Source organism: Drosophila novamexicana, unplaced genomic scaffold (genome assembly GCF_003285875.2).
Source record: "Drosophila novamexicana strain 15010-1031.04,08,12 unplaced genomic scaffold, DnovRS2.1 tig00000689-arrow-pilon, whole genome shotgun sequence".
NCBI classification, from domain to species: Eukaryota; Metazoa; Arthropoda; class Insecta; order Diptera; family Drosophilidae; genus Drosophila; species Drosophila novamexicana.
This window is the reverse complement of record NW_020824818.1, coordinates 542179-557157: the sequence shown is the minus strand read 5'-3', so window position 1 is coordinate 557157 and position 14979 is coordinate 542179. Positions and strand designations below refer to the sequence as shown.

At 41.3% G+C, this 14979-nt stretch overlaps 1 long non-coding RNA gene across 4 annotated transcripts; it reads right to left on the bottom strand.

The window, feature by feature from the left end:
• Nucleotides 1–3652: 3652 nt before the first annotated feature.
• On the bottom strand, nucleotides 3653–6500 carry LOC115763180. Of its 4 annotated transcripts, XR_004017882.1 has the most exons (4): nucleotides 6386–6500; nucleotides 5758–6325; nucleotides 5578–5703; nucleotides 3653–5523 (listed from the first exon to the last, which is right to left on the bottom strand). It is a non-coding gene; the product is annotated as an uncharacterized LOC115763180 (long non-coding RNA). The 4 variants fall into 4 exon arrangements; XR_004017884.1 differs by having other exon boundaries at nucleotides 3653–5505; nucleotides 5758–6500; XR_004017881.1 differs by having other exon boundaries at nucleotides 3655–5523; nucleotides 5758–6500.
• Between the last annotated feature and the right edge of the window lie 8479 nt (nucleotides 6501–14979).

The following is a 14979-nucleotide window of genomic DNA, read 5'->3' as shown; positions in this document are numbered from 1 at the left end:
CCTGATGGCGGCATCATTAAATTAAAACGAAATTTAAACAATTTCACTGAAAATTATACACAATGAAGAAGCTGCCGCTGAGGGCAGCAATGAAGCTGAATGAAGCTCCGACAACCTGTCCAGCGACTGCAGACATAACCGAAAGCCTGTCAGTCAGTTCGGCTCAGAGCAGACCACTCCAGTCAGTCAGTCCCTTGTCCGTCTGGGACGACGAAGACGACACCGAAGACGACGACGCATTTGGTCTGGACAGGTTGATTACTGTTAAAATTATCACTGATTGTGATAAGCGATAGCTGTGAGCACGTCATGTCCACGAAGACGACGAATTTTGATGCTGCTTCTGCTGCTGTAACTGATGCTGATGGGGCTACCCAATAATGGTACGCCGCCTGATGAGTTTCGGGACTGGGCTGTTTGCACTCGCCTCTGGGGCCCGAAATGTTGAGGCCCATAACGAATTGTTACAAACCTAAATGGAGCAGCTCGTTAGTCCAACAAGTTAATGTGCATGAGTTGGGAGTCTGTGTGTCTTTTGTGATATGTTAATAAGCATTTGCCACTTGTTTCTTTTGTGTGTTTGGTAGGCATACAAATACAAATTTTACGAGCCAAGTAGCGTTTACCCAAGTGTCTGGTTTGGCGCAAAGCAACAAGTGTTTGCACACACCTACAACCGGGAGAGAAAGTTTCGGCATGCATTAGATCCGATAATTTACAGTGTGTAACCCAGAAATGCATTTTCAACTCTCAGCGTGGGAAATTTCAAATTTCGAATAGCTTTTTATTGAGCTACTTTTTATTCTCACACTCCTTTGGCAAATCATACAAAATTCGCAAACAAAATTCGCTGTATTTCAAAATCTTAAATGAAGAGAAAAATGGCGATGTAAGTAAATCTCAGAAACCAAAACTGAAAATAAAATCAAAGAAACAAAACACGTAAGCCAAATAAAATAATAATAAAAAGCAAAATCAATTTAAAAACGAAAACAAAACTGTAACAGAAACTCGGACAAGGCAATAATTAAAATACAAAATACCATCATAAAATTTAAATAAAAAATTTAAATTATTGATTAAGATCGACGAAACATTATATTAAAACCAACACAAAACTTGAGAAGTCAAAATAAAAGCAAGTGAGACTTTCTGTAGTAGACTAAGGAATGCTCTAAAAAAGCATTGAAAATATGGTATACTTAATGTAATACTATAAACTAATATAATATAGTCAGCTTTTAAAAAGTACACTTACCTCGAACTTTTGGGTTCATCTCTCAGCTCTGACTGTAATGAATAAGAACTATAACAGACGTCCAGCTTTTGACAAAGTAAATTTTAACTTTTAAAATAAAAATGTTTACAAAAAGTTGAAAGAGTTGAAACTTTTAACATCAAGCTTCATAGAAAAATCTCTACTAATCTCAGATGATTTGATAAGTATAGGGTATAAAAGAAGAAGCTGAGGGAGTGACATTATCAATTTATTTTAATTGCAGCTGCGGCTTTTAGATAAAGGCCGCCATTGATTGAATGAAAAGAGAGTCAGCCATGTTAAATCGCAGCTCAATCCTCAAGCTGATTGAGCGATGCTTTACGATGCCCATTGGCATTGCGTCGCTGAGCATTTTGTTAGAAACTATCAAAAGATTCATAGCTATTTGTATTGGGTAGCACGTCGCAGCTGCGGGCTTAATGCATGGCTTGATATATCTTTATGTGCGGGGATTAGTAACATTGTGTTAAAGCACATTTCGATGCGGTCGAGCTGTGAATGGATCAGCTAAGGAGGCAACGGGCAGTTTTGTAGTATATGAGTCACAGCAAATCAAACATTGCGTATGCGCGATATTTAGAAATTTGAACATTTTTCCGTAGAAGTAATTAGTAAGTTGAATAAAGATCAGCTTTAACTGTACGTTGCCTTCTGCCAGCTGCAAGAATCTGGGTTAAGCAATGAGTACTGAGTGGAGCCTGTGGCTTCCTACGGCCCCGAGAGTATTTGCTTGTCTCGCCGGGCAGCCCACTTGGGCCACATTTGCATATGAGTTCATTTAGCAGTTTAAGAACTTGGCACAAATAAACTGCAAGCTCTATGTTTAGGCTACGAAACGTGTGCTAATTTACATGAGATCGCATCAGAATCCACATCCTCAAGCACATCCACATCGACATCTCTGTTACACTGGGTGTGCTCCCAAAAAAATAAGGCAGCAAAATTAAATCAAAAGCGCGATACGCCAACGTGGACCCGCCGCCAGCCCACTCGATGATGATGAAGAGTCTATCGTCGCCTGGAAATCGCTATCAAGAGCGCGCATACATATTCGAGTTAGTCCCTGTACACTCGGAAAAAAAGATATTTCTTAAAACAAGAACTCCTGGATGTGATATTGGGCTAGATTGGATGACTAGAACTGGACTGATTTTGAATAAAATCCGTTTGTACAGTAACAATGGAAGACGTGTAAGACAGAAGAAATGGAATTTCAGGTGTGAAATTAAAGAATTTAACTATGATAATGACAAGAATTAGAAGGGACCATGGAGCGCACATAAGAATTAAAAGTAGCCTATAATTTTTCTATGTGCATCTTGCAGGCGTTGCCGTGGTATAGTCTGGCCTGGCTCTGGGCTGTTTTTTGGCTGGCCAAGTGGCAAGTGCAGATTGCCAGCATTAGATGAAATATTTATATTGTCTATATGAATTGAGCTTGCGATCTGCCACTGCAGCGAGCCAAGCAAAAGTACTCGCAGCAGGACGCCAGGCATATAGCACTAAGTCCATGGGCATCCAGTCGCACTCTCCACGGCTGCTCGCATCAGGTAGCTGTAGCGCACACAAGTGTCCAGCAACGACAGAGATATGAGCCCATTCTGCAGTCACGTTTTATTTAAATATATGCGCGTGCGGGCAGCTGTATCCCCGTTGCCAGTTGCCAGTTGCCAATTCCCGCTACCCTGCAGCCTGTCGCCTGTTCCAGTAGCTTTAGCTGCTTTACGGGCCGCCTTTGGGGGTGCCGATGAGTTTTTCCATACGATGTCTTTGGCTACTGTATGTTCGTTTGAGATATGAAAAAGTAGCTCAGATGTAGATGAGCCGAATTGTACTGTACTTGCGGCTAATTTAATGCCAGTCAATTTTCCTATAGTTTCACATATTCGATTGCCTGTCATCTTGGCCCTGAGGGCGACAAGTGTACTCAAATTATGAGTCAAAATTCCATGTACTAAAATTTGAAATTTCAATTACCCGAACATCACGCGCAATCAACAGCTCGCTTACAGATTTAGCCTTTGCATGATTAATAACCAGCTAACTCGACTCGATTCCCAACCATTTCTTCCTGGTACATCGCGTGATGCTGCGCCGACTACCCTCAAAAAACAGTTGCCACACCAAAATGCATTTGTTTTTCTTCATTTTTTTTTGGGAAAATGCACATGAAAGTGTGGAAACTATTCCACATGCTTTGCAGTGTAAATGAAAAGACAAATAGATGTAAGAAATAATGTGCACAAAGAAAACAATCAGAAAGCATATTATGGAGTATTATTAGCTAGTACTAATGTATGATATACTTTTTATTTTGTATTTCAGGGATAAAAGAGCTGTACCTTTTAAATTATAATTTTAAGAGCATTTGGGATTCGTTGGCACTTCTTTAGTTGCTGGATTTAGTTTATTTGCCAAGGCGGCTCTTTGACACAGTAGTTAACCGGGCACATAATAATAATGGAGCACGTCGTGCCCCTCTCCATTCACTGCACAAGGAACAAAAATGAGAAAAAAAACAGGTAGCTGCATCTCGCCAGCAATTGCAGTCTCCCATTACATTTATTATTTATTAATAACATAATTTATTGTTTCATGGCATTCATGTGAACTTCATGAGCTTACTGTGCCTGCAACTTGTACCTACAAGTGCCTGGGTAGGGGCAGAGCAGGGCAATGGGGGTGTAAGCTCTGGCTGGCGACTCAAACTGCAGCTTCAGGTTCGATTGCCAAACGGGGCATTAGGTCGTCGCCAATTGTTAGACGAAAAATTGGCGTTACTTTGGCGCAGCGCGACGTTCGCTTCTTGGCAACTTTTGGCCAGGCTCCCTCCTATTGCCGCTTGCGAGTAAATTGCGCAAAAGATTCTTAAAGTTAACGGCCCTTCATAAATTTTGTTATGAAATATGTGCACGCTGGCTTAATATGCCAGCCAGCTTCGAGTCCAAGCAGCCAACCGACTGGAAAACTGGCGTCGTCGTCTTTTGTCGCCGACATCGTCGATGTCTGCTTGGTGTTCAGTTTTCCCTCGAGAAAAGTTCTCAGCTTGGCCGGCATTTTCCCTCATTGTGCAACGGTTGCTGCTGTTGGCTGGCAAGTGGCATGACAATAAAAATTTACGATTGCTTTTATGAATTTACGAGGTTTTTGTGCGGTCTGCTGTGGCGTTGCTCACCGCCAACCCACTGGCCACCCCCGCCTGTCTTTTGCTCGTGCTGTAATTTGACGCTAATGAGTGTCAAAGTTGATAGTTTGATTTTGGCAAATGGCGTAATTGTGCACCACAACGAGCATTCAAGTGTTGGCTGGGTTTACGCCCACTCTTTGCGCGAAAATTTCATTCGTCCAAACACTCTTGTTGAGTGGTTAGCCTAAAGGATATTAGACTCAATATAATAAAGTACGGACTTCTTTTGCTTCTGCCAACAGATTTAAATGTATTCGCTGAAAATTGCAATACCTTCATATAAATATTTAATTCTATTGGGAGTATCGATGCTTGCGACTATCGGATATTAAAATTCATCAGAGAACATACATATGGATGTCTATTTTCTGGGATTATTTCCCAAGCTTACCAGGTCCCAAATGCTACGCAAGCGCTAGGTTCTTCCGTTCAAAATTATGTAAACTTATAATTTTCTATGGAGATCGGTAAAGGTATCGAAAATCGAAATATTCTTGATATTTGCTTACTGTACGAGAACCTACATACCTAATTTGACATATCTGACACCACATTTTTTTCTAGTTTGGTTCAAAATCGTAATTATCACCGAGAACATCACGGTTCTTTCCTTAGAAGACTAAGCTTTCTTTACTACGCATTTGATATACACGTGGTTTTAATCAGTTATTTCTAGCTTAGTTGACATTTATCGAGCCTAACTTCTATTTTATAATAACCCCAGAGATATCTTTCTGTACGTCTTGTGATCAGAATGCTGTTCAGTCAATTGTAGACGCTTTCACTGCTTCTCAACGCTTAAAATCAAATTTATGACCGGCCAGGAAAGGAGCTAAAGAAAGAAGGGGAAGAGCTTCTCTGCTCGGCCTGCTGAACTCTGGCCTGGACAAAAATTTTCACGCCGCTGCCACATACTGCCAATTTAGTTGGCATTGAGGCACTGCATAATTTCACCTACAGAAGAAATGAAAAACCGTATCTCTGGGCATTGTGAATGCAATGGCCAACATCGGCGTCATTGTCGGAGGCACGCACGCAACTTTCATTGAATTAAACCCTAAAAATATGAAGCTTATCACAAATCAGGCAGCAGTGGGACTTCATCACCTACTTTAAATGTTGGCTACCGCATGAATCGCGACTCGAGTTGACCTAAATATGGCATGGCCGGGGCGCGTGGCCAAAGAGGTGTGGTGGAATGGGTATGTCCAAACCGCTGCAGACAGTCGAAGATGAACTAAAAATTCAATATACAAAATATGTGCCGCCACAGCCGCCAAAAACAATTTACCAATTTATGCTGAACTGCGGTTCGACGTTGAATCCTTTAAAGCAACACGATCACGGCTACAGCAGCTCTTCTCATGCGCATGTGCATTCTCAACAGAGTGCAGGTCCCAGACAAGATACTCGCCGCGAGACGACTTCACTGACTCGGCAAATCACTAAATTTATATGTTTTCTGATTCAAAATATTTATTGCCAAACCGCACACAAATCCCAAGCAACTGTAACTTGCAAGTGGCCCCAAAAAAGGGCAGCGGCAAATCCAAGTGTTCCGCTCAAATTGACTGAAAAATGGGAGGAGGACATTAAAATTTACCAAATGTATTTATTACGGCACCAAAATGCAACAACAGCCCGAAACTGATGCGTCGACCGCAACCCACATACTGCACTGTGAAATCCGGCCAGAGACTCACTCTTCTCTTCCGACTCCGTGACTCAATCACAGTCGCAGTCGCAGTCTGCAGAGTCGGCACTTGGCGGCGGCATGTTTGCAGATTGATTTGCTGCGCCCGCAGATACCCCAAAGATACCTCAAGCCAAACACTTGCCAGAAACAGCAAACAAAGATGCTGAAATCAATTGTAAGCTAAAAAAAGGCATTTAGTGTGAGCATCAGGCATCAGACGTACACTCGAAAAAAATGCACGTGAACCATGTCATCAGAAAATAATATTTAAATTTAAATATATAATTCAGAAAAGTATATGTGCAGATTAGAAAATGTTTACGTAAATCCTTCAGGACTTATTTGGTACATATGTGGTACATACAACAGTTAACTTGTTTTCTTTTTATATGAACTTCAAAAGAATCGTAGGTTTATCGTCATAGTTAGGTCTGTTTGCACATGATTAATTCGTTTCAGCATTGTATATATTTTTTCGCTTTACGTAACGAATTAAATTATATTTTCTTCACACTTTTCGTCAATAGCTAGTTGGAATTCCTTTTTGAGCGATGTCATAGATGTGCGGGCTTTTAGGTACCTTCTTAAATCCGTCTTAAAAAGATTCTTTTTATAGTTTTAACACCATAGTTCAACAAATGTTTGCTTCATGCATCGATTGAAATTCAATATTGAAATTGATCTTAGTGACAATGGTAAATTGGGTAAGATTACTGAAGAGAATACACTCTGTATACAGCTGATAACTCCCAGCTCTATATAAGGATATTTTTAACAAATGGATGATCCGAAAGAGACAGCGGATTTCGAAATGGATCTGTAAGTTCCGAAAATCGAAGATGACAGCCACAAGCATCTTACCTAATGCGAATAGCGCCTTCACTATCTTCCTTAATGTGACGCCAAAGCAGAATATGGATACTGATTGACAGATTGACGGTCAACGCAATCAGAAACATCAAAGATAACGATTTTGGCTATTTCATCTTCAAACTCAGAAATTTAAAGGATCTTTGTGAAAACTCATTGGAGACATGTTTCACCGACTTCTCTTGGAAAGAAAAGGCTGAAACTCGAGAGTTTATTTTTCGGCTTTATACTGCATACCATGGGACTAAAATGGGAAAAAGTTTATTTTGGCTTTAGGTTTTTGATTCAATGTATTTCGAAATCATTTTCGTATATCTTTTTAAAAATATAGCTGTGCCGGGAAAAGGCGGGAAATTCCAGTTGGCATTTTACGTCAAATTGACTCTTAAATAGTTGTTATGCAATTATGCTTTTAGTTTAGTTTTCTTTTTCAGTGTAGTGGCTATGAGTTCCAAAAACGACGGCTAAAACGAACTCACAGCGCGCTACAAGTGGTCCCTTAGACATTTTGGCATACAACTAGATTCAAGCCAAAGCCGAGGATCGAAATTTATTTCGATGCCCTGCAGCTGAATTATTTAAACCGACGAATTCAATTAGAGACAGTGACTTGGTTTTTGCGCGATAATCCAATGCAGGATCTGGAGAGTGGGGTGCTGAGGGGATCGTGCGGGAGGTTAAAGTTGGCGCAAGACAAGCTGAACGCGTTCGTTGAATTTGCGTTGGCGCTGAGGGCAAGTCCAAGCTGCGGGTGCGGCCTCAACGACTTCACGCAGATCTTTTGAGGAGGCGTCGATTGAGACAAGTGGAACTTTTCTTTTTAGCCTTTTTCCTTTTTTTATTTTGGTTTCTTATTCTTTTACCTTAGCCGCAGCCTCGGTAAGCTACAGGATGCGCGCTTTAATGTTTTGTTGGTTCTTTTAATTTAATTTAATTATATGCGCGGGCAGCGCAACTCCCTTTCAGTCGTCTGCGGGGGGCGTATTTATTGAGGCAATGCCTACTTTTCGCTGCCACAATATTTCCACCTCCTAAATGTGACGTATTTTGGGTACGGCTCGCGGTTGAAAAATCATCGCTTTCAACTTTTATATTATTGTATGTGATCACTTTTTTCGTTGTTAGAGCTCGCATTGTTTCTTTGTTGTTTGATCTTAGGAGTGGCTTGTTAAATTTCACTTGCATGTCAAGGCAGAGTTTTTTGTATAGTTTGAATCTTAGTGTGAGGTGTTGGGCGTCGATTTATGCGCTTTTCACTTGTCTGCCTTTTAGGGAGGAGCAACTTTAAGAAAAAGAAATCGCTTCGAGAGTAAAATACAAATTCCAATGTTTGAGTGGGCGATTGCATAATGTGGAGTATTCTTGCGATTGTTTTATAAAATAGTCGCTAGTAAAGTATTTCGTGAGATTTGAAACATAAGCCAGTCTAGACGATCAAACACAAATAATTCATTCAGAAAAATTGGTTGCAAAATATGTATCAGGCAAAAGCAGACGTCTTCGACCGCCCTTAGTAAACCCAACTTCATCTGCTCATCGTTTATAAATGGGTGTACAAGTTGTATGCACGCAAATTTATGCACTCGTAGCCATGTCTTTGGTGCCACATCCACAATTGAAATTGCAGTAAGAAATATTGCACCTGCCCCCCAACAGGCCTTGACCGTATTTAGCTTGTTTTTTTGTTTGTACCTACATACCTAAATAGGGGTCTCGTACTTAAGTTAAGTTGGTTTGCTTATAATTCATTCGCTTCAGCATTGTTTACATTTATTTGCTTTACGTAACAAATTAAATTATATTTTCTTCACACTTTTCGTCAATATCTAGTTGGAATTTTCTTTTTGTTCGATATGTTATAATATTCAAAAACATACTGGACAAACTACAATGTGTAAGGCAAGGTTGTCATTGTTTCTAATACTACTCCTGTCATTCCTGCCATGGAGGGCGAATGCTGAATGCTGTGCTAGGGTTGACGTTTTTTTTAAGAGGAAACCCAATTTGCAAGCGAATTGTTCGGATTTCCCTGGAGGCAGTGTACTTCAATTTTGGCACAAAAATAATTGTGTATCTAAGCTCTGTGGCGGTTTAAGAGCGGCAACGCCCTGTTGCGGGATAGGACAATGCAATCTGTTCTGCTGCAATTGTGATCAGGGACGGGAAACAGTTAGAGCAGATTTTTGGTCAATATATGGTAAATTCGTATTAAAGTTGACATGAAAGGAAATATGAAAAATTAAATAAAATTTGTACACATTTTTATATAGTTTATTAGGTATTTAAATAGTGTTTCAAATATCGATTTTTCAACATCGAGCCCCCGCTTAACGCCAACGAAACAAAGATTTTTTTAAAGTAAGGCAAGTTAAGCAAATTAGCACAAATATGTTCACAAATAAACAAAAATCATTTGTTCCTTAAATTAGATGTGATTTCGGTAAAGCTAATATTCGTGATGCATCATATAAATAAAATTTAAATTATTAACTCTTAAAATGCAATATACATACGAAATTCTTTCTTTTGAAATAGAAAATAGAATTTTCACAAAAACTGAAGAACATCGAAATAGCTGTCTGTGTTAAACCTTTTGGTATGATCCTAAATTCATTCCACTTTGCGCACATCCAGTCCTGTAAAGTTTATATATTCTTAGTCGATCGACTGTCTGTCTTTCTTTTCATCTGTCTGTATGCAAACATTTTAGAAAATAGGATGCATTTTTTTTTAAATTCAGTAATTTACCACGAGTTCACAAAAACAATAATTACTTTTATAGATTGTTATCATAAATTCTGCATATCTACTATTATAAACAATTTCATGAAAAAGCATTCAGGGCTTTGGTCAATACACACTTTTGAAATAAAACACTGAAAAATAAGAATCGGACTACAAGACTCATACAGACTAATCACAGTAAATAGGTTTTCATGTTAAGCTTAAGTTTGATCATTTTCCAAATATGGTTCCAGAACAACACCTAACCTTTGAACGGGAGCACGAAGCTCATCACGAATGAGCGGCAAAATGATTTATTAGCAGCATAAAGTGATCAGCCTCCGATAATATAACAGACGCAGTAGACAAGTGTAGCTCGACCGCCCTGCCCCCCACATGCCGTCGACTGGCACTCCCGTCTGCGACGCATATGGGCCACATACCAGAAAAGGCCACGAAACCGCATAACTGTCCATGTCGCTCAGTATCTAAACCGAAAGCCCAATTGACGATGACGACGACAGGTGATTAATTGTTTCAGGCGCGTAGACGTTACTTAACGCTGACTCCAAATGAGACTCCAACTCAGAGATTCGTGATGTCAAAGACTGAGCTGTATGTGAGTGCGAGTGGCCATATATGGGGATATATTTGCGGCCAAGTGTCGAGGCGAGGGAGAACAAAGCAAGTTGCATGGCTCATGAATGAATAGCTGAATAGTTGAGTAGTTGAATAGTTGGCCAAATGACTGAATGATACAAGCACCTGAAATTCAAAACAAAACAAAGCCCAACACGACGACAAAACAAAAAAAAATACAACAAACCTCGTGCGCAATGACAGCAGTTGAAGTCATGTTTTTCTTTTTGTATTTTGTTTTTTATGTTTTATTTTTTGGAATCGAGTGCTTAAGCGATCTTGGGTTACACTTTGCTTCCATTTCATTTGGCTTGGCGTGCGTGGTGGCTCAACCGAAACCCGGCCCAGCCGCAGCCCCCCGCCCAACCGATCGACCAACTCATTCGGCTTTGTGCTGGTGTCTGACTCGATGGCGTATGATCCACTGATTGCTTGATTATTATTTTGATTAATTAGCTTAGATTTGGCTAGTTCAAACTGTGCGGCCCACGCCTAAGGCCAAGATCAGTGCTTGGTGTTCGGCCGAGTGTGGCTCTGCTATTGTCTGGGTTTTTGGCTCATTGGCTCAGGTTCATGCGTTTGCCAATGATTGATTGAAGTTTTCGTTGATAACAGCTTACAATTGAGAAATTATTTACATGAGCTATAATTAAACCTGTTTGTTGTTCCCTGTCATTTGATGTGTGTTCACTGTACACCTCGCTGTCTCCATCTTCATCTCTATTGCTATCCTCCCTCTCTGTCCAGGTCTCGATCTTGGTCTGGTTTATTGAACTGTTTGCAAGCAGCGAGCACTGCCATGCCGAGTGTGGGCTGTATGGCCAATAGAGCCATTGGCAAGTGATGCTACCTATGTAAACATAATAAGGAAATTGCTTTAGGGTCTGTCAGATGCTCTAAGTTGATAAGTCATTTTAGAGGCACATGCCAAAGGTGCGGTACTCAAGCTAGAATCAGGTTATCAAAGAACAGCATCCTTAATGTATTTAAATACATTAAATTTAAATTGAAGAATTATCCTGACTTGAGCTGACTCAGTGATAATCAAAGGAGATAAACCTATGAAACTATGTTACTATTTTTTGTCAGCTCAAAAAACTAGAACCAACTGCTCGTATATTCGAATGAACAACCAATAAAGATGAGCAAAAACTGATAATTTAAGTGAATTCGAGGTGTCTTTGGCTATTGGCCAATAACTAATTTGCTGTCATTGGAAATGTGTCAACTGTGTATCAAACTAGCAATCATTGGGCTCATCCAGTAGCCAGTACTAAGTCACGCTCCATTAGAAAGCCGAGTGCCAAAAAAAAAAGAAATAAATAAATAAAATAAGTAAATCCCAATAAGCTGTTGCGGGCGCCTATTGATCGTTTGATCGTTTGTGTGGCCCAGCGCTGCGAGTTGTTGGTTATTGTGCGGTTTCTGCTGGATGTTTGCGGGATGCGTGTCTGGCCGTTGAGCTTCTGCCGCTGATTCGCGCTCGCTGCCAGGCGACACGACTCGGTGGCGGGCATTGTCCAGCGGAGCTTAGCGCATGCCTTCACTTGCCGGGGCAGCTTCGACGCCATTTGGGGACAAGAAGCGAAACATGCAAAGTGACAACGACGACTCGGCCATATTTGGCCAAATTCAAATGCCATTAACACGTACGCCATTTGTCGGGTAATGGGCATTTGGTTTGTAGGGGGCGTTGGGCGGTGGTACGGAGGGCTACTCGGGTTGCAATCGTTGCTTGTGGGTTCATTTGTCCACTTTCTGTTGGCTATTTCCGTGTTCGTTTGTGTCAAAGCCGCTGCACGCATTTCCCCCAATTCGACATTTAACACTTGTAAATTTCTTGGCCAGCAGCGTCGCATTTATGGAAAGGCCCCGGTTTTTTAACCTTTTTTTTGGCTTTCTGTTTTCTTTCGCTGGCGGCAAATCGTGTGTTTCGGCCTGGCATTGGGCTCGCATGGTAACCTGTCGTGATTCTTGTTTTAATTTGCTTTGACTTGTGCGCCTTTTTGGGCTGCCGTCCCCGGCTTGTATTTGCCTTTTTATTTTGCTTCTTCTGGCTTTTCTCTTATTGGCGACATTGGCAGTTATTAGGCCTAAATGCAGAGGGTTTCCATTTGCCGGGTTGTTTGCCTCATTAGCGGCCTTTTTGTTCGGCTTGTGACTCGTTGTCTAATTTGCCTGGTCTGGCAATTATAGCACTTCCAAGGGAGAAACAACTACATTGTCCTCAGGCTACCAGCAAATGTGGCCAAGATCTAGCTTAAACTGATTTAAACATGCCAAATCTTGTACGCAGACATAAATTTACAAACTTATCTCAGTGCGCGAATCGTGCGCTTGTTTCTATACCCTGGACTCGTACAAATGGCTTAAAAGGGGGTAGCACAAAGTCTATCCGATAAAATACCCACAGGATTTGGTATGTAAGCTCTCAAATTATATTTTTTACAGATCTTTAAAAACATAGACCATAATCTTAAAGACATAATTTCTATATAAGGTATGCATGTAGCATATTTTGTAATGATCCTGAATATTTCGCAGCTGTACGAAAGATATTGAAGAAGTTTTCGTCACAGTAGCTTACGGATGTCCGTCGGCTTGTTTTGTTTTACACAGGGTATCTACCAGTCTTTCACTTTCGACTGGCGGCCTTTTTACTTGTTTTATTTTGGTGTACTTTTTGCCTGATTTTTTGGCATAGATTGAAGCGTTGCCACAGCCGTCGCCGTCGCCGTCGCCGCCACCGCCACCGCCACCGCCGCCGCGGCCGCTGACAACGCTGACAAGTGTTAATTGAATTCATGTCTCTGGTAATCATAATAATAATAACAATATCATGTTATGCTGGAGCGTTGAAGTGCCTCAAGACAACGGCGACGACGACGACGACGATGACGTGCGCTGCGAGCTTTTGATGTTGTTAACCCAAACTGCCTCGGCCGTCCGTTCGTCGTATCTGTCGTTTATGTCCGTCTCGTTCGCTGTCTGACTGCCTGGCAGCACCGACGTCGCCGTCGCAGTCGCAGTCGCCGTCGCAGTCGCCGTCGCCGTCGCCGTCGTAGTCGCCGCTGTTGCCATCGTTATAAATTACTCAATTAATGTCAGCGTTTATGTCAGCGGCAGCACCCAAAGCACCTATACAGCACCACCAGAGCACCATCTGATCACCACCAGAGCACCACCGGGGCGACTGCAGAGCAAAGGCAGATAGGCACATGGTATTATGCAGATAGTCCAGCAAAGGTAGATATGACATGGGAGGACATGATAATGGGGCATGTTTAGTGGCTGTCGTTGTCGTCGGCGGCGGCTGTTTAATTAAAAATTTTTGCCAGGCAACAAAAGCTAAATTAACAGCGTACTGAGCATTGAGTAGGGAGAATTGAAGCGCGGGCTCAGGCTTAAACTGTTGACAAGTTGCGCAACTTGACACTTTGCATGTAGGCCCTTTGCAGCGAGTTCGTTTCTTAAGTCTTTTGTTTCGCTCAACACAAAAAACGTGCAAATTATGATTTTTTTTCTCCTCTTCTTCTTGTCGTTTTGTGGTTGTAACTGTTACTGAAAGCGAAATGTCAATTTTGTGACGGGATTGCTTTTGTCTTTTGACGCCCTCCATTTGGGGCATCGGGGCCCCCACACGACACGCCTCCCCGAATACACTAACCCGTTGGCTGTAAATGTATTTGAAAATTGTTAAAAAAATGAACATACTTAATTGTGTTATAAATATATTTTATATTGAAGAAGAGCAGCGTCTTGTATGTCATCAAGTCTCTGGAACTTTGCGTATTATATCTTACAAGTTAAACTCGAACGAGGCAGCGCACTGTATATGTTGGCCATTATGATTGACACTTAAAATTTCGGCAACATCCCCTCTTAAAGAGAGTGTATTCAAGTTTCGTTATGTAAAACTTTGGCAAAGCATTTCTTGGTTTTTGTAACTAATATGCGGCACGGGCATAATTAAATCTTTTGACTGTCGCCTTTTGTGTGCGCCATTTGTTGTGTGTTGTAATCATAAGATAAATCCGTTTCAGCTGCGAACAGGTTGCTGCTCCAACAGTGGTCTGTATGACACCTTTGTGCTGTGCGGGTTGAACGCCCAACTGAAAGGCGCTAGAGAACAATGCTCACCGTTTGCCATATTATATTTATAATATTTAAAAATCTTTTTCTCTCTGTTATTTTTTTCCCCTCCTTTGTTTTTTCTTGCTATTTTTTAAGCACTTAGCGTGCTGACAAGTTGAAGCATTTGCGTGGCCCGTCAGTCAGGTGGCTCATAAGATATATAAACGGACTTGGACCTCTTGCAAAACCGACGGGGTACCTTATTATTGCTGTTGTTGTTTTTGTTGTTGCAGACACATTTCAGTTTTGATATGTGCTGTCGCCCATTTGAAGCTTGGTCTCTCGCTTGTTGACGGGCCCGCTTTGGTTTTTAGCCATGGCCAAGTCTCTGGTGTGGGTGGCCCACACACATGTGTTTGGACTCAGAGTCAAGTCAAAGACTCGGACATGTACCTGGTGCAATTGTTGCGCTGCCGGCGCCTCAGTTTGCTCAATCCGACTCACAGTCAA